Raw genomic sequence first — 24,770 nt, 5'->3', positions numbered from 1 at the left:
GATATTATCGGCCGATATTGGCATTAAAATGTAATATCGGAAATTATCAGTATCAGTTTTCAAAAGAAAATAAATAAAAAAATCTTTTATTTAATTTTTACATTTATTTAACCTTTATTTACCCAGGCAACTAAACTACACTGTAGCACTCAACACTTTGATAAACATTGTTACTCAGCTAATAGAGTTGTGCCCTTCCTGATGACTTGTCGTACAGAACTTGTAAGTCGCGTTGGATAAAAGCGTCAGCTAAATGACTAAAGCAAGTAAGACATTTTTATTTTATTTTATTTATTTATTGTGAAATGTATGCATAATATTGTGTTAATTCCATTGCCCCCATCCCCCACATATATCGGTATCGGTTATTAAGAGTTCCAGGACAATATCGGTATATCGGATATCGGTAAAAAAGCCAATATCGAACATCCCTAGAAATAATAATAATAAAAAATTTAAAGAAATCTAACCCTAACTAACCTTACTGTCTGTCATGCACTTGTCCTAATAAACTAACCTACACTGTATCACTCAACACTTTGATGAACATTGTTACTCAGCTGATAGAGCTGTGCCCTTCCTGATGACTTGTCGTACAGAACTTGTAAGTCGCTTTGGATAAAAGCGTCAGCAGCTAAATGACTAAATGTAAATGTAAATGGCCTTTGTTGCTGCTATAGATTAGAAAAGGGTTCATATGTTCATCACTCTGTGATGCCTACGCCACTCCAGCTTCGCTCTCGTAGGCTTTTTGTTGTACTGTACTTGTGCTGCAATGATGATGACAATACATTTTAATCTAAATCTAATCTATGAAAGTATGAAAATATGAACCCTTTCTAATCTATAGCAGCAACAAAGGCCAGTGAACGTATACATCCTGTTACACCGAACTGCTTCATTACCTCGACATGAATATCCGTTTCTGCTACCGAGAGATTCTCTGTGTGAGAGTCAAGTGTCGGAGAACAAGACACTGTGTGTGTGTGTGTGTGTGTGTGTGTGTGTGTGTGTGTGTGTGTGTGTGTGTGTGTGTGTGTGTGTGTACGTGTGTGTGTGTGTGTGTGTACGTGTGTGTGTGTACGTGTGTGTGTGTGTGTGTGCGTGTGCATGTGTGTGTGTGTGTGTACGTGTGTGTATGCGTGTGTATGCGTGTGTGTGTGTGTGTGCGTGTGTGTGTGTGTGTGTGTGTGTACGTGTGTGTGTGTGCGTGTGTGTGTGTGTGTGCGTGTACGAGCTCAGAAGAGGATCCTCCAGGTCATCAGATAAAGCGCACCATGTGGGAGTGGCCTGCAACCTGCTTTGGGTGTTGTTGCCGGGGAAACGCTAAACAAGCGATGCGACGGCGGCCACCTGGTTGGTTGGAACACGAGCCCGGCGGTTGAGGAGGAGGAGGACGCCGCTTCACGATGGTTGCCATGCCGTCCGGTCTCACACACACACACACACACACACACAGAGTGGCCCGGTTTTATAAACACGGTCCAAACCGCATCTGTGCCGCGGTGTGAGTGAGGTATTAAGCGGAACAGAGGAGCGGCGCGCAGCTGTTGAATCTTTCATGGAACACAGAAAGGAACTAAGAAGGCCCTGGTCTCCCAAGATAGCACAGGGAAACCATGTTCTACCTATAGGTTATGTAGCCGTGACGCGAGTCAAACCATGTTCACCCTGCGTACTATACCTTTTTAACCCCCTTCCCTCTGGCAGAAGATTCCAAAGTCTCAGGTGGAGGACATCTCGTTTTTAAAAATAGCACATATATTCCCGAGGTTGTCCATCAACCTGAACTCAAGTCCTAATGCACAGGCACTTTGTACCATAAACCAGCCGACGGGCACTTTAAGGCAATATGTACTTTGTTTACATTGGAACACTGAGCTCTTTTAGGCAGTGTAGCATTTTTTTTTTTATTGTTTGTGAAATACTTCTATTGCAGGGATTGCATTGCATGTATTCTTGTATGTTTTTATATTGTATGTTTTTATATTGTATCATGTACTGTATGTTTGGCACCAAGACAAATCCCAATCAACTTGAAATGGCAATAAAGTGTTCTATATCTTCCCATTTCTGCTTTGCACTATATAGTATATTGTATATTAGTATATTGCATAGTATATTGTATGGTAACTCAGTTACTTCTACTCTGCATTGAACATTGTACATATGTACATACTGAACACTTGTGTCTACGTACGTGACTTCTATTTTTTACATTCTATTTTTTACATGCTATACTTATTTTATTTCATACTTATCTTTTGTCTAGCACAGTCTCTGGAGCGTAACAGAAAGAAGCATTATGTATAAAAGTATTCTGTACTTCTGTATGACAACTATTAAAGAAACTTGAGAAACTTGAAACTTCTATCTTATGTAGCCGTGAGTCAAACCATGTTCTACCTAGGTTATGTAGCCGTGAGTTAAACCATGTTCTACCTAGGTTATGTAGCCGTGAGTTAAACCATGTTCTATCTAGGTTATGTAGCCGTGAGTTAAACCATGTTCTACCTAGGTTATGTAGCCGTGAGTTAAACCATGTTCTACCTAGGTTATGTAGCCGTGAGTTAAACCATGTTCTACCTAGGTTATGTAGCCGTGAGTTAAACCATGTTCTACCTAGGTTATGTAGCCGTGAGTTAAACCATGTTCTACCTAGGTTATGTAGCCGTGAGTCAAACCATGTTCTACCTAGGTTATGTAGCTGTGAGTTAAACCATGTTCTACCTAGGTTATGTAGCCGGGAGTCAAACCATGTTCTACCTAGGTTATGTAGCCGTGAGTTAAACCATGTTCTACCTAGTTATGTAGCCGTGACTAGGGCTCTCTTAAATACTTCGAAGCTTCGTTCGATGGGCATGGGATTCGAATATGAAAATAAATTTCGATTATAAAAAAAAATATATATATAATAATAATATGACATTAAAAAAGAAAAAATATGTTGGTGCGAAATCAACTCTGCCTCTCTTTGTTAACTACAACAAGCAATGCTGTTTGTTATTTAAGATGAGGTCGGACTCGGCACTGACAGATTTGTGTTCATTGTGCTGCTTTTATAATAAAGCCTCAAATGACAGCTTACAATATTTCATGAAAGCAAAGTGTTTTGTTTGTCTAAGATTTAAAAAAGTTTAAACTTTACAGCACTGACAAAGTTGAACAAAGTGCTGTACAAGTCCCACAACATTAAAAAAAAAATTAATTTATTTTTTATCTAGAAGCTTCGAATTAAAATCGAATCTCTGCCCCGAAGCTTCGAATTCCAAAAAGAAATTCGAAGGTGACGTTAGTCAAACCATGTTCTACCTAGGTTATGTAGCCGTGAGTTAAACCATGTTCTACCTAGGTTATGTAGCCGTGAGTCAAACCATGTTCTACCTAGTTATGTAGCCGTGAGTCAAACCATGTTCTACCTAGGTTATGTAGCTGTGAGTTAAACCATGTTCTACCTAGGTTATGTAGCTGTGAGTTAAACCATGTTCTACCTAGGTTATGTAGCCATGAGTTAAACCATGTTCTACCTAGGTTATGTAGCCGTGAGTTAAACCATGTTCTACCTAGGTTATGTAGCTGTGAGTTAAACCATGTTCTACCTAGGTTATGTAGCCATGAGTTAAACCATGTTCTACCTAGGTTATGTAGCCGTGAGTTAAACCATGTTCTACCTAGGTTATGTAGCCGTGAGTTAAACCATGTTCTACCTAGGTTATGTAGCCATGAGTTAAACCATGTTCTACCGGTTATGTAGCCGTGAGTTAAACCATGTTCTACCTAGGTTATGTAGCTGTGAGTTAAACCATGTTCTACCTAGGTTATGTAGCCGTGAGTTAAACCATGTTCTACCTAGGTTATGTAGCCGTGAGTTAAACCATGTTCTACCTAGGTTATGTAGCCATGAGTTAAACCATGTTCTACCTAGGTTATGTAGCCGTGAGTTAAACCATGTTCTACCTAGGTTATGTAGCCGTGACGCAAACCATGTTCTACCTAGGTTATGTAGCCGTGAGTCATAAGTAAATGGACTGTGTTTATTTTGCGCTTTTATCCAAAGCTCTTTACAATTTGTTCCTCACATTTCACTCACACATTCACACACCGACGGCAGAGGCGACCATGCAAGGTGCCAAGCTGCTCATCGGGAGCAGTTAGGGGTCAAGAGCTCAAGATTCCCTGGGAGGAGCGGGAATCGAACCGGGAACCTCTGGATTACCAGACGGTCGACCGCTCTACCTCCTGAGCCACTGTGGCCCCCGCGGTCTATCCTGTTAATTTCTAAAAACAATACATGTTCCATTCAAGACAAAAGACATAGCAACGTTTCTGATCCTGGTACAGAGAGAGAGAGAGAGAGAGAGAGAGAGAGAGAGAGAGAGAGAGAGAGAGAGAGAGAGAGAGAGAGAGAGAGAGAGAGAGAGAGAGAGAGAGAGAGAGAGAGAGAGAGAGAGACAGAGAGAGAGAGAGAGGAGAGAGAGAGACAGAAAGATATATAGACAGAGAGAGAGAGACAGAGAGAGAGAGAGAGAGAGAGAGAGAGAGAGAGAGAGAGAGAGAGACAGACAGACAGAGAGACAGAGACGGAGAGAGAGAGAGAGAAAGAGAAAGAGAAAGACAGATAGAGAGAAAGATATATAGACAGAGAGAGAGAGAGAGAGAGAGAGAGAGAGAGAGAGAGAGAGAGAGAGAGAGAGAGAGAGAGAGAGACAGAGACAGAGACAGACATAGAGACAGAGACGGAGAGAGAGAGAGAGAAAGAGAGAGACAGATAGAGAGAGAGCCAGAGAGAGAGAGACAGAGACAGAGAGAGATAGACAGAGACAGAGAGAGAGAGACAGAAAGAGACAGAGACAGAGAGAGAGACAGCGAGAGAGAGAGAGACAGAGACAGAGAGAGCCAGATAGAGAGGAGACAGAGACAGAGACACAGAGAGAGAGACAGAGAGAGAGAGTGTTGAGGCTGTAATAACATCAGAGCTGACTGAGACCCTTCTCACTAATTCATCATTGAACACATCAGCCAGAATGCCGGTACGCAGCTTAAACCAGCGCCTTTCCTTCAGAGTCTCAAGCATGATGTTACCATGGCAACTCACACCAAGCATGTTACCACAGCAACTCCCACCACAGACAATCTCAAGTATCTCACGGCAACAAGAGCAAAAAGGACCGTCTTGAGTAGTAGCACTCAAAACCCCCGGAGTAACTTTTAACAAACGGATTACAGACTCTTTTGTCAGAAGAAGCTTCAGAGTATTCGCTTGTTACTTTATATCACAAAGACGAGAGCAGGGGGAAATATATATACGAGATAAAAGTACTAAACTAAAAAGACTAAAAAACCAGCTCTGTTTCCACTCACCTCCCGCGGTCCAATCGTCTGCTCTGTTCCTGATGAGAAATGAGAGGAGAGAGAGAAACAGCCCTGTCACTGTCTCTGTGAGCTACCTGATCCACCACAGAGAGAGAGAGAGAGAGAGAGAGAGAGAGAGAGAGAGAGAGAGAGAGAGAGAGAGAGAGAGAGAGAGAGAGAGAGAGAGACACACACACACACCGTCTCTGTGTGGCTACCTGATCCACCAGAGAGAGAGAGACACACACACTGTCTCTGATCCACCAGAGAGAGAGAGAGAGAGAGAGAGAGAGAGAGAGAGAGAGAGAGAGAGTGAGAGAGAGAGAGAGAGAGAGAGAGAGACACACTCACACTGTGTCTGTGTGGCTACCTGATCCACCACAGAGAGAGACAGAGCGAGAGAGAGAGAGAGCGAGAGAGAGAGAGAGAGAGAGAGAGAGAGAGAGAGAGAGAGAGAGAGAGAGAGGGAGAGGGAGACACTCGACACACCGACACTTAGAGCAGAGGGGAGGGGTAGATGGGGGGGAAGGGGGGGGGGGGTTCAGCGGCAGAGAAAAGTGAAGTGGTGCCGCCATTCTCTGTCGCCGTGGAAACCAATGCTCTTTCAAAGAAATCGGCCAATGACAAACACCGGCAATTGTGTTGAGACAAAAAAGTCACATGACTGCCGAACTGCCGTTCCCCTAGTCTGCACCACACAAAAAGAACACAGAGGGAGAGGGGGAGAGAGAGAGAGAGAGAGAGAGAGAGAGAGGGGGAGAGGGGAGAGAGAAGAGAGAAGAGAGAGCACAAAGAAGTGAAAGTTAAAAATAAACAGACGAGGACAGACGGAGAGAGAGCAAGAGAGAGAGAGAGAGAAAGAGAGAGAGACAGAGAGGCTGCGGTTACATGAGGGGGAAAACAACAACATTGCATTTTCGAATGATTTCGTTTGCACCTCCAAGTCGAATGGCAACAGCATTTTAGCTGGCATTTTCGTTTGCCCAGCAGCAGCAACGCGCAAAAGGTGTTTTCATTGTCAAAAGTCCCTTGGACCGGTGTCATGTAACCTCGCGCGCGCCATTGTCGTTTCTGTAGTCGAGCGCGGGCGCATGCCCTATAGACACAAACTTCCACGTTCACGTCCCAACGTCCGCGTGCCCTCGCCAACGTCCGGTCAAAACCGGAAGAGAACAACAGGATCCAGCCATATTTTTCCAGCACTGGATTAATCAACATGAACGACCAAGTAGTTCAGGTGATGTTCACAGCCTTTCTTCTTTTAAAAGCTATATTACAGCTTAAGGAATCACTAAACGCCGGAGCTAGACGCAGACGCGCGACGGAAAGACGCACGGTGGAAATACGCAGACGCAGGCGCACAATGGAAATGTTTAACGACCATCCTCGTCTCCGGTATCGTTATCGACCCTATCATCTGGAGCGCCGGTTCTGGAAGAGACCAGGGAAAACAACGGGACTATGGTGGAGGAATTTTGTCGACGAAGTCACGCTTCCCGAGGAATGGCGTAAGAAGTTTAGAATGTCGAGATCGTCCGTGATCAACCTCAGCGAGAGACTCCGTCCGCATTTGGAAGGAATCACAACCGCGATGCGGGCCCCCGTGGATGTGCTCACAAAGGTAGCGTGCACGTTGTATTACCTGAGCGACGGCGGCAAACAGAGGAAAGTCGCAAATTCATTTGGAATATCTCGACCGTCCGTTTCCATCATAGTCAGACAAGTCTGTAAGGCCATCACCGCCCACCTGGGCCCAGAATACATCAGAATACCGAGAACAGAGGCTGAGGTGAAGCGGCATGTCGCAAGGTTCCACGAAACACACGGAATGCCTCAGTGTCTGGGCGCGATCGACTGCACACACATAGAAATCAAAAGACCCCGAGTTGGTTCCACAGACTACGTCTTCAGAAAGGGGAGACACTCTCTCAACGTACAAGCGCTGTGTGACTCCAACTACCGTTTTATGGATGTTGTGGTCATGTGGCCCGGCAGCGTACACGACGCTCGCATCTTTGTGAACTCGCCGCTGTGCGCCGCCCTAACCAACGGGACAATCCCCCCCTGCCCGAAAGAGCTAGTGCCGGGTGAAGAGCCTGTCTCCGTCTTTCTCCTGGGTGATCCGGCGTATCCACTGATGCCATTTCTCATGAAGGAATACCCCGACGGCGGCGCAAACGTACCGGAGCGGCATTACGGGCTACAGCTTGGCAAGGCACGCGTGGCGATCGAGTGTTCGTTCGGACGTCTGAAGGCGCGCTTTGCGATGTTGCGGAGAGCTATGGACATAAACACCGAGGACCTGCCTACTGTTATCTACGCTTGCTTTGTTCTGCACAACTACTGCGAAGTTCACAAAGAAACCGTGAGCGACCTGTGCGTCCACGCTGCTCGTCATTACGAGAGGCGGTTCCAGCCACCGAGCTGGACGACTAGTGTGAGAACGGACAACAACGAAACGGAGGGAAAGCGCGTGAGGCGTGTGTTGACCTCGTTTTTTGAATAGTCTGTATAGGTAGTAGTTTGTATATATCAGAAAATTTTATTTTGAGCAGCGTAACTTGTGCCTACACTCTAGTTCAGCATGTTTGAGGGCTATTAACGTGGACATTGTGTATTGAGTAGAATAAAGTATGTGAACACTTTGACTGCAAATCACTAGTGTATGTGCTCAGCCTCAGAACAATAAATATTTTTTTCTGCCTGTCTGTCTATGAGTGGATTGTGTGAGAGAAAAATTTGATACTACCAGGATATTTGCAGATTTAATCTTTTGTAAAAAAAAACAATTGTAAAAGGCATATTTTTTACGTCTACAAGGCTTACAACTTGTGGGTATAAACAATTTACATATTAAAATAGGTGATCTTACGGTTATTTGGATTAAAGGTGCACTATGGAGTTTTGTTTTCATTTATAATAACAAGAGAAGAAAAACGGTAAATGTAGGACGTTCCACAGCTTAGCGTAGAGACGGAGAGACGTTGTGTGGGACTGAGCACACTAGCATCGCAGCTGTCTTACCTAAAAACACCTCTTCATAATTACAACACTACAATAGGGATGGGAAAAACTCACAAAACTACTATTCCATTACCACTGGGAACTATTCCATTACCACTGAGAACTATTCCAATGCTAATCGAACACCCCCCCCCCCCCCCCCAACCTCACGTTAACATATATTGTTTTTACTTAATAGCAAACGTGAGATTAATCAAACGAGCTAGCTGGCTAACAATATTTCCAGGAACAAAAGCATTCATTCCGAAAGTTAGATTGTTGATGCTTGAAATGTCTGAGCTTCCACATTAACACTTTCAGTGCCAGAGGTCGCCGTGTACCATGTGGTAATTAGGCCACCGCTTTAAAGTATACGGATACATGGCGGTGTTTGCAGGGCTCAAACTATGGATATAAAACTATTGCCCATTTGACATCGAGTATCTATCGTTCAATTTGTGAAAAAGAACGAATTTTTTCATCCATACATTCCCGTTTTATACCGTGGTGAATATGAGTATAGTTTGAGTAATCCTGTCTAGTCCCAGAAAACGCCGCTATGCAGCGTTTAGTGCATTTAACTAAAAAGCGTGCCATTTCTCGCCTGTATCAACAATCAATCTGAAATCAACGCTATATTATCGGTATTATGTTTCATCATGAATACATGAAAGGGTGGGGGGGGTGTTTTTCCATGCTTTGATCGCCACCAACGGGACACGTTACACACACATTACACACATGGTCGGATCGCTGTGAATGGATTCTTGGATCAACGCAAGATTGATACCATATAGCCCTTACCTTGACTAGGATGTACTCCAAAAAGAATATTCCAATTATCTGATCACCATTCCAAGTATTGATGTCGATCGTGTTGCCAACATAATCCACCAAAGAACATGAACAGGGAGTGCTCGATTCTCCTCAATCCATGCATTATAAACGCTTGTCCTGCCCAACAAGGAAAACCCGGACCGGACTTTATCAACGCACAGACCAAGCCAGAGAGTTTCCAAGGATGTGCAATACCGACCACAAGGCGGCAGGCGGCGGTATTGGACGTTTGCGATCTCAGACCCATTCCCAATGATAACATCAGGCTCCCTCGATGGATTATGAATGGAAATAGAGAATAAAAGAAATAACGACCAAAACCCGACTATACTCGGGTCTGGCGCCGAACGTTCGGCGAGTTAACCCGACTATACTTGGGTCCGGCGCTCACGTATGGTTTTGTTTTTACTTAATAGTGAACGTGAGATAATCCAACAAGCGAGCTAGCTGGCTGTTGTCATTGCTAACAGCTAAGACTAGCGGACCAGGCTAGCATATTTTCCGGGAACTAAAGCATTAATTCTGAACGTTACATCACTGATGCTTGAAATGTGTGAGCTTAGTGAAACAACATGGCAAACGTACAAAACTTTGCTACCATGTAACATCTCCGGTCTCTCTTTCTTTTCTGTTCTCCCAGCCGTTAACAGACTGTCATACTACCTGGCTAGCTAGCGAGCTGTACCCAGCATGCCGTTCAGCGGTGTAACAGTTAAAGGGGACATGCATTATAAATGCCTTTTTTCTGTGTTTAGCATGGTTTTATAGTAATACAGGTTATTATCAATGGGTCTGTGTCTCTAATTACCATATTGACTCATCAGTCTAGTCTCGAGTTCACGAGATCCTCCCTCACTCAACTAAACTGTTCTGATTTGATGGTTTCCGTGACGTTAATATAGCATTGATTTACATAGCTCCGCCCCTGGTTGTACTCACCTCCACCGCCCACATCAACCATTATAGTGCAGAGACCAGAGACCGCATTGTAACCCGACACTTCCTCAAACAGGGTTTGACAGGCAGAGAACGAGCGAGAGGGAGAGAGAGAGAGAGAGATGGAGAGAGAGAGGGACGGCGGGAGGGACTGCAGAAGTGTGTGTAAATGTGTATGCGCCATCTCTCTCCCTCGTCGGGGGACACACACATACACAAACTTGACTGCGTGTGTGTCGGGACGCATCTCTCTCTCCCTCTCTCGCTTGCTCGTTCTCTCTCTCTCTCGTATGTATCACGCTGTGTGCGTGACTGTCACTGAAAGCGCTTATGGGCGGAGCCCATCCAATAACAGGCTGAAATCCTGAGGCTGGAAAATGATGCTTTTGAGTACTCCATTAGAAATATAAAACAATGATTTTATTTTAAATAAACCTTACAGATGTCTTCCATAGACTCACAGGAATTGTGTAAAGTTTCCCAAATAGTGCAAGGAATAGCAATGCATGTCCCCTTTAATCACTACAGTGTGAGCAGCACAAATCACATGGAATCAGATTTGTTCAATGATGATTTGGTCATTTTTCAATGATGATTTCATAATGTGGTCCTGAATCAGATACAGGTCTGATTTGTTGCTATGTGACCTCAGTCTGAACAGTCATGCAACTTTTCTTTTTACTGTATGAAGCACACTCTCAGGGGCTCCAACAGAACCAAGCATTTCACCGTAAAGTACATGTATTTTATATTGTGACAAATAATAAACAAACTGGAAACTTTACTGAGCATGTGGGTCAGTTCAGGAGCATGACCAGTTCACACTGGAATCTGATATTGGCCACATTTAACACTTTGAGTGCCAACCGACGAGAAATCTCGTTTTTAATCGTTATTTTTTTTATTATCGATTTCCATTCATTTTTCATCAATCTAGCCTCACGTTACCAGTGGGGATCTGTCTGAGCTCGAACAGGGAAAATACCGCCCCCTATCGTCTCTCCGGATGGTATTGCACCCCATTGGATTGGACTGAATGAAATGGATGGGGAAAAAATAGTCCGGATTCCACATTTTACTTGTCAGGCATGTAATCGGAGCAATAAATCAGAATCAAGCAGCAGCCTAAATGACCGCACTTCAGCACGGAGAGGGACAGGACTCTCTCGCTCTCTCAGAACAGCATTTACACAGAGAAGAGGGTCCAGTTCCTCCCGTGCGGCGCGGCTGTGACAGGACTGCTGATGATGGGCCCGGGTGGGGGAACACAACAAGGAGAGCTGGTGGTTTCTAACACTCTGGACGGCAATGACAGGCCTAAGTCTCCGCCATTGATTTATCTGCAAAGGTAATGGAGAGGCCTAGCCGAGGATTAACAGTCCCGTAACCGCTTGTCAACAGACAATAGTTTGGCACAGTCTTACTCTAGTCTAGGCTGTTGTATTTTGTTATTGTATTTTCGTTTTATTATATATTCTTCCTGTGATTACTTGTTTTCTCTAAACCCCGAAATCGTATGGCATGGGTGCCTGCTTCGGTGTCTATATGTAGACCTGCTTGTGTGTGTTTGTTTGGGGGGGGGGGGGGGGGGGGGTTATATTTTATCTTGATATAATATCAGTGTAATTTTGCTTCCTGGTGAATGCCACATGCAAGCCCCTAGAGGGTTTTTAGGCAATTCTCCTACACATCCCTTGTGGATTGTATTGTATTAACACTTTAATCGCCGATGACGTGTTTAGACGTCATTCCTAGCCATGCTCATTCTGCCGAAGACGCCGTAACTCGTCTTTGATATCAATATTTCAAAAATCTGTGATCGAAATCATATTTCTCCTCCGGGGACCAGAGATATACTGCAAAGCTCCACTCAACTCTCTAGCGGTTCAAGAGCGCCATCTGGTGGCCGATCGGCAGATCGCCAACAGGAAGCGACTCGTCAGACCGGAAGACGGAAGTGCTCATCCATATGTCGTCCGGGCACTCGCTATCGTTAGAGAGACTCCGTCTTGACACAGTGAACATCGATCGGTGCAAATAACTCGAAAAAACAACATGATTTGGACGTATATACTATTATACAACCTGGAAATGGATCTGGCATTTCTCCATCCCATAATAGAAAAGATTCTGTTCCACGCTCATCTGCCAGCGGCGCGAGGAAGCCACGGTGAGTTGCAGCGTTATATTCTAACGTGTTCCATATAAACTGCTATGATGATCATATGACCCACACTGGATGAATCATCTAACGTTGCCCACGGAATTATAAACGCCCCCTCGCCCATCCGGTCAATATCAGATGATACGTAGTAACTTCAAGAAGTACCTCCAATTGAAATTTTTCATCTGGCAACGATCGCTACCAAACTGTATTTGATCATCAATATAATGCATTTGGAGCTATAAATCAAGTTCTGGAGAAAGCTGCAGAAAACGATAAAAACATACTTATACTTTAGACCATATTTTAGTATGAATATGTGAATGAAAAAGTATATCGTTGCTACACCCTGAACAATGGATATAGGACATTGAATGGGCCATAATAATGGCAATTTAGCAATAGAATTTAAAAAGTTATAGCCCTGCAAAGAAGGGGAACTTCTCCATAGACAAATAGAGCTGGCTAGGGATGGTAAATTATGAATTTGAACCATGGCGATCAAAGTGTTAATATATGTAATTGTTTTTATATGTGTAAATAAAGAAACAAACAAACAACAACAGAAAGCGAAACGACCAGGTACGGGATGTGAGATTGTTCCGCTTTGTTTTGTTTCAACAACAGTATCGGCCCGTACGCTCTGATGATCGGAGATAAGCGTGAACTGGCGGCAGGAGGAACCAGAAGGTTTTTTTTTTGTGAGCTTTTTAAATCAAACAATCACATGTGTGTGAGTCAGCGCTCGATAAGCACACAGACAGGTTTTGCGTGTGTGTGTGTGTGTCGCCACCTGACACAGTGTGAAGGGAGGAAGTTCAAATGCTAAATATGCAGAGTGACCTAGCTATACTAGGTGCATTGTAATGTCAGAGTCGCCTACTCCGGAGCTAAAGACTGATCTGGAGTCAGTTTAGTCTACACACACACTGGGCACGGACTGCTGCCAATTGCTGGAGAACTAACAGCTGGTTAAATAATAAACACTGTTAGGACTATCTGACTCTTAATAATAAACACTGTTAGGACTATAGGGCTGCACGATTAATCGATTTTAAATCGAAATGGCGATTTGGAATGATGCAATTATCAAATCGCAAAAAAAATATTTATTTAACCAGGAAGTCCCATTGAGATACAAGATCGGTTTGGGAGAGGGAGGTAAGGGGTTTTAGATTGTGTGTTCCAAGTTTAGACTTCAGAGAGGGAGAGTAAAGTACAGGAAAAAAAGGTAGAAAGATTTTCAGGCTCGGTGTCCTGAAAAGACCCACTGCGTAGGCCAGATGCAAGCCGCATTTTACAATAAACCTCTGTGGGGCTGTTAAAAAAAAATTATAATTGCAAATTTTATCGCAATCGCAATATCGGTCAGAAAAATCGCAATTAGATTATTTCCCAAAATCGTGCAGCCCTATATAATCTGACTCTTAATAACAAACACTGTTAGGACTCTGGTGCAGTGTGTCACTACAGTTTGGACCATGATGTATACCATCATCACTATTACTACTGTCCGATTGTCTGATTGAATCCTGCCACTCACTACTGTTCACTACTACCACCGTTATCACTATTATCATTATTACTTGCACTTTGTTCTATTATTCTAGTATCTATGTACCTATCCTACCTGTACCCCCCCCCCCCCCCCCCCCCCCCCCCATATGCTGATATGACACTTGGATTTCCCCAAGTGGATCAATAAAGGAACACTTGACCTGACTAAACACTAAACAGAGAGAGTGAGAACATTTGGAACGGCTCACATGACAAAGAGAAAATTGAGCAGCATTAGAAGCAGGCTATGCGCCTGCATGGCTGACAGAGAGCGGCCAGTGCAGGAAGTAGTAATCTATCTTTGCATACAGATGGACAGAGCAGACTGCTGCTCGGCGAGGTGACATCATTAAGCTGGCAGGGGAGTGCTCTCGGGTCACACGCCCGTGAGACCCTCGTCAAGGGAGGACAGTGAAAGACAGACGTACTGTACTGTAGGCTGGCCTACAGTGTGTGCAATGAAGGGTATGAGATGAGCAATGGAAGAAGTACACACAGTTCTAACCCTTTCACTGCCACACGACAGAAGGTTAACCCTAGGGATGCTCGATATTGGCTTTTTTACCGATACCGATATTGTCCAACTCTTAATTTCCGATACCGATATCAACCGATATCAACCGATACCGATATATGCAGGGTTCCCCCCCCCCCAACATTTTTAATAATTTCAGGTAATTAACATGACATATTCTCGAAGACACTCTGATGTCACGAGACCGCCGCCATCTTGGTATAGGGGGACCATACGGATTTCTAGTATCAAATGCATGTGTTGAGGTCCGTTTTTATTACATGTTTTATCACATTCTTGTTCATTTCATAACATTTTCATACGATTTGTTTTGAAAATATTGAGGCCAACATGGCATTTCACTATTTCGAAAGCCTTTCTGGTGATTCTAAGGCGAGATATGATTCAAAGAAGCTCCCCCTGATTGACTTGACATAATGTCCATACAAAACACATATAGACATGGCCAACTCTCGAATACCCAAATTGAAGCTGCTATGTTACGTTTTGTACTAATAACCAAACAAACACAGAAATCCAAATCGCAAGTTTTATACCATCACAGAGTTAAAAGTGGCTGGCGGCTAACGTTCGGCTAACTAGCTCTGGTGTTGTGGTCGTGGTAGCTACATGCTAAGCTAACGTTAATCACATCATATCGAACCGATAGGAGTTTATCTTATCTAATCTTACGTGGTGGTACCACGTGTGCCACTACCCGATCAAACATCCACGTAAGATTAGATAAGATAAGCTCCTATCGGTTCGATATGATGTGATTAACGTTAGCTTAGCATGTAGCTACCACAACCACAACAGCAGAGCGAGTTAGCCGAAAGTTAGCCACAGCCACTTTTCCCTCTGTGATGGTATAAAACTTGTGATTTGGATTTCTGTTTTTGTCATTAGTACAACGCGTAACACAGCAGCTCTTTGGCATTGTGAAGGACTGAAGAAAATTCCGCTTGATTGTCTTTAATTTGCCGCTTTAACAATCCGTTTCTGCACTAAATGAACCGTACACAATGTACCAGGCGGGGCAGTTTCCCCCCACGCTGGAGTTGCGTAGCAACAACAGGCAGGAAGTTGACTTCGAGAATCTCTTGTTGTGGAATTAACACAACATTATGCATACTTTTGACAATAAATAAAATCTGAATTTGTTCTTACTTGCTTGCCTGGGTAAATAAAGGTTATCGAAATGTAAAAAAAAATAAAAAGATATTTTTTTTTAAACGATACCCATATTTTCCGATATCACATTTTAATGCCGATATCGGCCGATAATATCGGTAGGCCGATAATATCGGACATCCCTAGTTAACCCTTTACTAGTGTGATAGTAAAGGGTTAACCTTCTGTTGTGTGGCAGTGAAAGGGTTAACCTTCTGTGTGTTGTTGTCGCAGTGAAAGGGTTAACCGTTTTGGTATAGTGCGGCAGTGAAAGGGTTAAGTAAAAGTCCTCTATTCAAATTCGACTTAAGTAAAAGTAGAGAAGTATTTTCTATTGCATGTACTTAAGTATCTGAAGTAAAAGTATGCATTCTACATAATGTTTGTGTATTCCAGTGCTTGGAAGCGTTCAAACCTCCATCCATTGACCTCTAAAGGTTATGTTAAAGTGGTATGTGGTCCAGATATGCTGCTCTGATTAACGGTTTATGATAAAGTGAGTGGTATGTGGTCCAGTTATGCTGCTCTGATTACGTCCTCTTGAAGTTGACAGGCTTCAAATATGAAAGTATATATAATCTTCATGAATACATTTTTGCCATGTTTTCTATGCAAAATCTTTTTCTTCAAAGTAACTATAGTAACTGATGGGTTCAGATAAATGTAGTGGAATAAAGTTCCCTAAAAGGAAAATACTCACGCAAAGTAGCTCACAATTGTACTTAAGTACAGTACTTGAGTAAAAGTACTTTCCACCACTGGAGATGAGTGACAGTCTGAGACAGTGTGTGTGTGTGTGTGTGTGTGTGTGTGTGTGTGTGTGTGTGTGTGTGTGTGTGTGTGTGTGTGTGTGTGTGTGTGTGTGTGTGTGTGTGTGTGTGTGTGTGTGTGTGTGTGTGTGCGTGCGTGTGCGTGTGTGTGTCATCTCCAGCTGGCATCAAAGCCATGAGCGTCTCCTAGTGGAAGCAGCTGGCAGATGAGTCACCAGTACGGAGGGACTTACTTCATGGCAGAAAGAAGGCAGACAGACGTATACACAGCAGCATAAAATAGATTTTCAGCTACAACAGCACTCGGCCCAAATCTATTCCCAAAGAATCAGCAATTTCTGGCGCGGCTGAAATTAATTTGGGTGCTGGCTGGGTATATCGGCCGATCGGTGCCAAGAGAATTTATTAGGACTGGATTTGATCAGTTGGGACGGACAGGATGAGATGACGGTTAGAGATGAGCAGAGTGAACGCACTACTAGGGGTGGGAATCACCAGAGGTCTCACGATACGATATTATCACGATACTTAAGTCACGATACGATAATATTGCGATAAAAAAATATATTGCGATATGCTGAGTATTGCGATGTTTAATATTGCGATATATTACCTTTTTTCAACTGCAAAATAAAACTTTGTCAACATGTTTTATCTAATAAAATAAAGTTTTCAGTCTGTTCATCTCACTTCAATAATTTCTATTGCAGCAAATGGGATTTTCTCAAGCAGACAGATGTCAACCCTGTAATCTGTGTTGCATGTACCTGACAAACTGAACTGTTTGTATTACAGTCATATTCCAACTTAACTGAATGCACACGTGTGCGTGTGCAATGCATGCGTGTGTGGAGTGGACTACTGTACTATTACAGGTATTGAATGAACAATGCAACTTCCTTATACAATTATTTTTGCATAATTAAATATTGATACTTGGCGTCCTTGTATCGATACAGTATCGCCACGCAAAGTATCGCGATACTATACTGTTTCCCCCACCACTAGAACGCACTGCAGAACAATGTTCTGCCCCTCTAGCTGACATCATAACAGTGTTCTCCACCTCTAGCTGACATCAGAACAGTGTTCTCCACCTCTAGCTGACATCAGAACAACGTTCTCCACCTCTAGCTGACATCAGAACAACGTTCTCCACCTCTAGCTGACATCAGAACAACGTTCTCCCCCTCTAGCTGACATCAGAACAGTGTTCTCCACCTCTAGCTGACATCAGAACAACGTTCTCCACCTCTAGCTGACATCAGAACAACGTTCTCCACCTCTAGCTGACATCAGAACAATGTTCTCCTCCTCTAGCTGACATCAGAACAGTGTTCTCCACCTCTAGCTGACATCAGAACAATGTTCTCCTCCTCTAGCTGACATCAGAACAACGTTCTCCACCTCTAGCTGACATCAGAACAACGTTCTCCACCTCTAGCTGACATCAGAACAATGTTCTCCCCCGCTAGCTGACATCAGAACAACGTTCTCCACCTCTAGCTGACATCAGAACAGTGTTCTGCCCCTCTAGCTGACATCAGAACAATGTTCTCCACCTCTAGCTGACATCAGAACAACGTTCTCCACCTCTAGCTGACATCAGAACAACGTTCTCCTCCTCTAGCTGACATCAGAACAGTGTTCTCCACCTCTAGCTGACATCAGAACACTGTTCTCCACCTCTAGCTGACATCAGAACAACGTTCTCCACCTCTAGCTGACATCAGAACAACGTTCTCCACCTCTAGCTGACATCAGAACAATGTTCTCCTCCTCTAGCTGACATCAGAACAGTGTTCTCCACCTCTAGCTGACATCAGAACAATGTTCTCCTCCTCTAGCTGACATCAGAACAACGTTCTCCACCTCTAGCTGACATCAGAACAACGTTCTCCACCTCTAGCTGACATCAGAACAATGTTCTCCCCCGCTAGCTGACATCAGAACAACGTTCTCCACCTCTAGCTGACATCAGAACAGTGTTCTGCCCCTCTAGCTGACATCAGAACAATGTTCTCCACCTCTAGCTGACATCAGAACAACGTTCTCCACCTCTAGCTGACATCAGAACAACGTTCTCCTCCTCTAGCTGACATCAGAACAGTGTTCTCCACCTCTAGCTGACATCAGAACACTGTTCTCCACCTCTAGCTGACATCAGAACAGTGTTCTCCACCTCTAGCTGACATCAGAACAATGTTCTCCACCTCTAGCTGACATCAGAACAGTGTTCTCCACCTCTAGCTGACATCAGAACAGTGTTCTCCACCTCTAGCTGACATCAGAACAACGTTCTCCACCTCTAGCTGACATCAGAACAGTGTTCTCCACCTCTAGCTGACATCAGAACAACGTTCTCCACCTCTAGCTGACATCAGAACAGTGTTCTCCACATCTAGCTGACATCAGAACAACGTTCTCCACCTCTAGCTGACATCAGAACAGTGTTCTCCACATCTAGCTGACATCAGAACAACGTTCTCCACCTCTAGCTGACATCAGAACAGTGTTCTCCACATCTAGCTGACATCAGAACAACGTTCTCCACCTCTAGCTGACGTCAGAACAGTGTTCTCCACCTCTAGCTGACATCAGAACAACGTTCTCCACCTCTAGCTGACATCAGAACAGTGTTCTCCACATCTAGCTGGCATCAGAACACTGTTCTCCACCTCTAGCTGACAGCAGAACAGTGTTCTCCACCTCTAGCTGACAGCAGAACAGTGTTCTCCACCTCTCTAGCTGACATCAGAACAGTGTTCTCCACCTCTCTAGCTGACATCAGAACAGTGTTCTCCACCTCTAGCTGACATCAGAACAGTGTTCTCCACCTCTAGCTGACATCAGAACAGTGTTCTCCACCTCTACTGACATCAGAACAACGTTCTCCACCTCTAGCTGACAGCAGAACAGTGTTCTCCACCTCTCTAGCTGACATCAGAACAGTGTTCTCCACCTCTCTAGCTGACATCAGAACAACGTTCTCCACCTCTAGCTGACATCAGAACAACATTCTCCACCTCTAGCTGACATCAGAACAACGTTCTCCCCCTCTAGCTGACATCAGAACAACGTTCTCCACCTCTAGCTGACACCAGAACAATGTTCTCCACCTCTAGCTGACACCAGAACAATGTTCTCCACCTCTAGCTGACATCAGAACAACGTTCTCCACCTCTAGCTGACATCAGAACAATGTTCTCCACCTCTAACATCAGCATCCAGCTCAGAGGAGCAGCCGAGAGTTCCTGGAATCCTGATACCATCAGCAGAGCTTCCTGTCTCTGAGCAGCACAACCAATCAAACAACACCATCCTGTCTCTGAGCAGTGAGCACAACTTAGTTCACAATCACAACTAATCAAACAGACAGGGAGACAGTAGAACAGTACAGCAACCAGTCCAACAGCACAGCAACACAACTAATCAAACAGACAGACAAGACAGTAGAACAGTACAGCAACCAGGCCAACAGCACAGCAACACAACTAATCAAACAGACAGAGAGACAGTAGAACAGTACAGCAACCAGGCCAACAGCACAGCAACAGTATCTTCTTCAAAACACATGTAGATGAATGAATGAATGAAAACTTTATTTAACAGATTGCAGAATGGGTACAATACACTAAATACAGTACGGCTCAATACACACAATTGTATACAACAGTGTTCTGCCCCTCTAGCTGACATCAGAACAATGTTCTCCACCTCTAGCTGACATCAGAACAACGTTCTCCACCTCTAGCTGACATCAGAACAACGTTCTCCTCCTCTAGCTGACATCAGAACAGTGTTCTCCACCTCTAGCTGACATCAGAACACTGTTCTCCACCTCTAGCTGACATCAGAACAGTGTTCTCCACCTCTAGCTGACATCAGAACAATGTTCTCCACCTCTAGCTGACATCAGAACAGTGTTCTCCACCTCTAGCTGACATCAGAACAGTGTTCTCCACCTCTAGCTGACATCAGAACAACGTTCTCCACCTCTAGCTGACATCAGAACAGTGTTCTCCACCTCTAGCTGACATCAGAACAACGTTCTCCACCTCTAGCTGACATCAGAACAGTGTTCTCCACATCTAGCTGACATCAGAACAACGTTCTCCACCTCTAGCTGACATCAGAACAGTGTTCTCCACATCTAGCTGACATCAGAACAACGTTCTCCACCTCTAGCTGACATCAGAACAGTGTTCTCCACATCTAGCTGACATCAGAACAACGTTCTCCACCTCTAGCTGACGTCAGAACAGTGTTCTCCACCTCTAGCTGACATCAGAACAGTGTTCTCCACCTCTAGCTGACATCAGAACAACGTTCTCCACCTCTAGCTGACATCAGAACAGTGTTCTCCACATCTAGCTGGCATCAGAACACTGTTCTCCACCTCTAGCTGACAGCAGAACAGTGTTCTCCACCTCTAGCTGACAGCAGAACAGTGTTCTCCACCTCTCTAGCTGACATCAGAACAGTGTTCTCCACCTCTCTAGCTGACATCAGAACAGTGTTCTCCACCTCTAGCTGACATCAGAACAGTGTTCTCCACCTCTAGCTGACATCAGAACAGTGTTCTCCACCTCTACTGACATCAGAACAACGTTCTCCACCTCTAGCTGACAGCAGAACAGTGTTCTCCACCTCTCTAGCTGACATCAGAACAGTGTTCTCCACCTCTCTAGCTGACATCAGAACAACGTTCTCCACCTCTAGCTGACATCAGAACAACATTCTCCACCTCTAGCTGACATCAGAACAACGTTCTCCCCCTCTAGCTGACATCAGAACAACGTTCTCCACCTCTAGCTGACACCAGAACAATGTTCTCCACCTCTAGCTGACATCAGAACAACGTTCTCCACCTCTAGCTGACACCAGAACAATGTTCTCCACCTCTAGCTGACATCAGAACAACGTTCTCCACCTCTAGCTGACATCAGAACAATGTTCTCCACCTCTAACATCAGCATCCAGCTCAGAGGAGCAGCCGAGAGTTCCTGGAATCCTGATACCATCAGCAGAGCTTCCTGTCTCTGAGCAGCACAACCAATCAAACAACACCATCCTGTCTCTGAGCAGTGAGCACAACTTAGTTCACAATCACAACTAATCAAACAGACAGGGAGACAGTAGAACAGTACAGCAACCAGTCCAACAGCACAGCAACACAACTAATCAAACAGACAGACAAGACAGTAGAACAGTACAGCAACCAGGCCAACAGCACAGCAACACAACTAATCAAACAGACAGAGAGACAGTAGAACAGTACAGCAACCAGGCCAACAGCACAGCAACAGTATCTTCTTCAAAACACATGTAGATGAATGAATGAATGAAAACTTTATTTAACAGATTGCAGAATGGGTACAATACACTAAATACAGTACGGCTCAATACACACAATTGTTAAGGGGATGCAGACCAGAGAAAGACGTTTGTCTTGTTTACATCAGGGTCCCTCATTTTAGTTCAAACAAGAACAAAATCAATCCGGGATCTCATAATATAAACATACTTTAGGCATACTAGAATAAAAATAAGGGTGTTTTGTTTTGTTGGTGAATTTTGCAGTAAATGCACCTGTTGGCCTTGGCAGGCTTGGCTTGGCACACGTGGCGGCGAGTCTCTTTAATTTAAAGCCACGCTCCGCGGCAACAGAACTGTCGATCTCGTCTAGAATGATGCTGGTGGGTGGTGTACAGTTTGTCTGGTTAATATGATGATGATCAGCAGCTGCTTTCTTCGCGTCCATCGCGTTGGGACAAAATGCTGAGCAGCTGAGCTCGTCTAGTTCCTCTGCAGGTTTTTGCTTTTTTTTTTGTTGTTGACAAAACTCTCTAGTAGAGGAGAGGAGGCAACACTTACCAGGGCAGTCAGCAAGGTGCGTCCAGAGCAAGGTGCGCCTCCAGAGCAAGGTGCGTCCAGACCGTTACAGACTGTCAAAGCAACTGGTGTCCCGGGGTTTCAACTCATCCACAGCGGGTCGGTCCCTCTCCGGCTCGTCTCTGCAGAGTAAACACAACAGAGGGGCGAGCATGTCGTTAAAGGGGTGGCGAGCTGCGAGCATGTGGTGACAAATGACGATGATGAGTTGTTGTTGGCCGATACATTGATGAGAAGCCGCTCCACCGACTCCCCCGTGAGGTTTGTTTGTTTGTTTGTTTGTTTGTCGGTTGCTAAGCTGCTAAGGCCATTATACAACAATGGCTGTTGGTTTGGCACAAAAACTGGACAAAATGTGTTTTTTTGTCTATCCCTTTATATTTCATACAGGGGAGAGTGGGGGGAATGAATTAATGAAAACTTTATTTAACAGATTGCAGAATTGATTGATTGATTGAAAACTTTATTAACAGATTGCAGAATGGGTACAATACAGTACAGCTCAATACACACAATTGTTAAGGGGATGCAGACCAGAGAAAGACTTTCGTCTTGTTTCCACCAGGGTCCCCCATTTTCAATTCATCAGGACATATATGACATACATGACATACAGATAGTCAGTACTGCTACATCTATACATTTATGACATACCAGATTTGCAAATACAGTACTGTTTGTGATACAGAAGGAGTCAAGAAAAGGGAGTATATACATTTGACGTAGAAACTGTACATTGGAGGAGGTTGGGTGGGGGGGGTTGGGTACACTGGGATATTGACAACCATACTGGGTAATTTACATTGGAGGTGGTTGGGGGGGGGGGGGGGGGGCACACTGTATAAACAAGCAAAACTGTACATTGAGGGGGGGGAGACTCTGTACAAACAAACAAAATTGTACATTGGACTATTGACAAAACCATACTAGGTAAATGACTGTACATTGGAGGGGGTTGGGTTAGGATATTTACAGGGGCCAGTGTTGAATTGCAGTCTCCCGTAGGTGTCTCTTGAGAGAGGTTTTGAAAGTGGGTAGTGATCCACATTCCTTTACAGCTTTGGGTAGGGCGTTCCACATTGATGTGGCATAATTGCGAAACGTGTTTAGTCCCTTATTTGAGCCGAATCTGGGTTTAACATGATTTGTGGAGCTCCCTCTGGTGTTGTGATCGTGGTATTCACTGACCTTTGGGAAGTATTTTGCCATGTACATGGGTACCTTGGTCGTGTAGTGTATCTTGTAGACCAGGCCCATTGCAAGTTGCTGTACTCTGTCATCTACTCTAAGCCATCCTAGGTTGTCAAAGTGGGCAGGGGTGAGGTGGGTTCTAGGAGTAAGGTCAAGCAGTAGTCTGACCAGTTTGTTTTGAGATGTTTGTAATTTTGTTTTTAGCGCCTTTGAGGTGCTTTGGTACCATGAGGTGCAAGCATAGTCGTAGTACCCCTGAATGAGTGCTCCTGCCAGAGTCTTCAGGGTATTCTTGTTTACCAGAGAGGAGATCCGGTACAAGAATCGAGTTCGTTGGTTGACTTTTTTTATTACATTGGATGCCATTTTGTCACAGGAGAGATTAGCCTCTAGGATGGAACCCAGGTAGGTAATTTCATCTTTCCTTGTGACAATATTGTCACCCACTGTAACTGAGAAGCCGTCGGTCTTGCTGAGTTTGTTATTTGAACCGAAGAGAATGGACTCTGTTTTGCCCATGTGTAATGATAGTTTGTTATCAGCGAGCCATATGCAGATTCTGCCTAGTTCCGAGCTGAGGGTTTTTTCAACCTGTAACTTGTTCTTGTCAGAGACCAGCAGGGCTGAGTCGTCCGCAAACAGGAACAAGTTGCAGTCACAAGCTGACGACATGTCATTTGCATAAATTAGGAACAGTAGCGGTCCTAGTATGCTTCCTTGTGGAACACCACAGCTCACTGTGAGAGGGGGGGATAGGGTACCGTTTACCTCCACCATCTGTTCCCTCCCCTCAAGGTAGGATTGCATCCAGCTCACTGATAGACTATCAAAACCAATTGCTTTTAGCTTGTCAATCAGAATGGAGTGATTGACCGTGTCAAAGGCCTTTTGTAGGTCCAGCATGACCATGCCGCAGTATTTGCCTGCGTCCACCTCTTGTTTGATGTGGTCATTCAAATAGAGAAGGCATGTGTCAGTGGAGTGGGATGTTCTGAAGCCAGATTGGAATTCGTAGATTAGATTTTTTTCCGCTAGGTACTTTTCGACCTGTTCGTAGACTATTTTTTCCATGACTTTCGAGATGGAGGTGAGAATAGAAACAGGGCGGTAGTTGCCTGGGTCTAATTTGCTGCCCTTTTTGTGCAGAGGGGTCACCCTAGCAATTTTGAAGTCCTTGGGGACGTGTCCCTGTTTTATGGAGAGGTTTATTATGTGTGTGATGATTGGGGTGATGGCGGCTGCTGAGTCTCTGAGGAATTTGGAGGGGATGTTGTCATGGCCAGTGGCCTTGTTAGGTTGGAGGGCGCTCAATTTATTGAGTACCTCATCTGTTGTTACCATTTCCAGCTTGAAGTCGTCCTTGCGGACCCCTAGGTTT

At 44.4% G+C, this 24,770-nt stretch overlaps 1 protein-coding gene across 2 annotated transcripts in view; it reads right to left on the bottom strand.

Moving 5' to 3' along the window:
* rassf7a (Ras association domain family member 7a) overlaps positions 1-22,289 on the bottom strand; it is a 102,029-nt gene extending 79,740 nt beyond the window's left edge. The window contains exons 1-2 of one of the 2 annotated variants that reach the window (XM_084335623.1): positions 22,184-22,289; positions 5,362-5,390 (exon numbers count right to left, since the gene is read on the bottom strand). The gene's annotated coding sequence lies outside the window, so the exon portion shown is untranslated. Of the gene's footprint in view, positions 1-5,361; positions 5,420-22,183 lie in introns of those variants that run through there. The other variant, XM_084335624.1, reaches the window with a different exon arrangement.
* Positions 22,290-24,770: the final 2,481 nt, after the last annotated feature.

This window comes from Notolepis coatsorum (assembly GCF_963971535.1).
Source record: "Notolepis coatsorum genome assembly, chromosome: 18".
Classification (NCBI taxonomy): domain Eukaryota; kingdom Metazoa; phylum Chordata; class Actinopteri; order Aulopiformes; family Paralepididae; genus Notolepis; species Notolepis coatsorum.
Note: the sequence above shows the minus strand (reverse complement) of the source record. Positions and strands in the feature narration are given on the sequence as shown.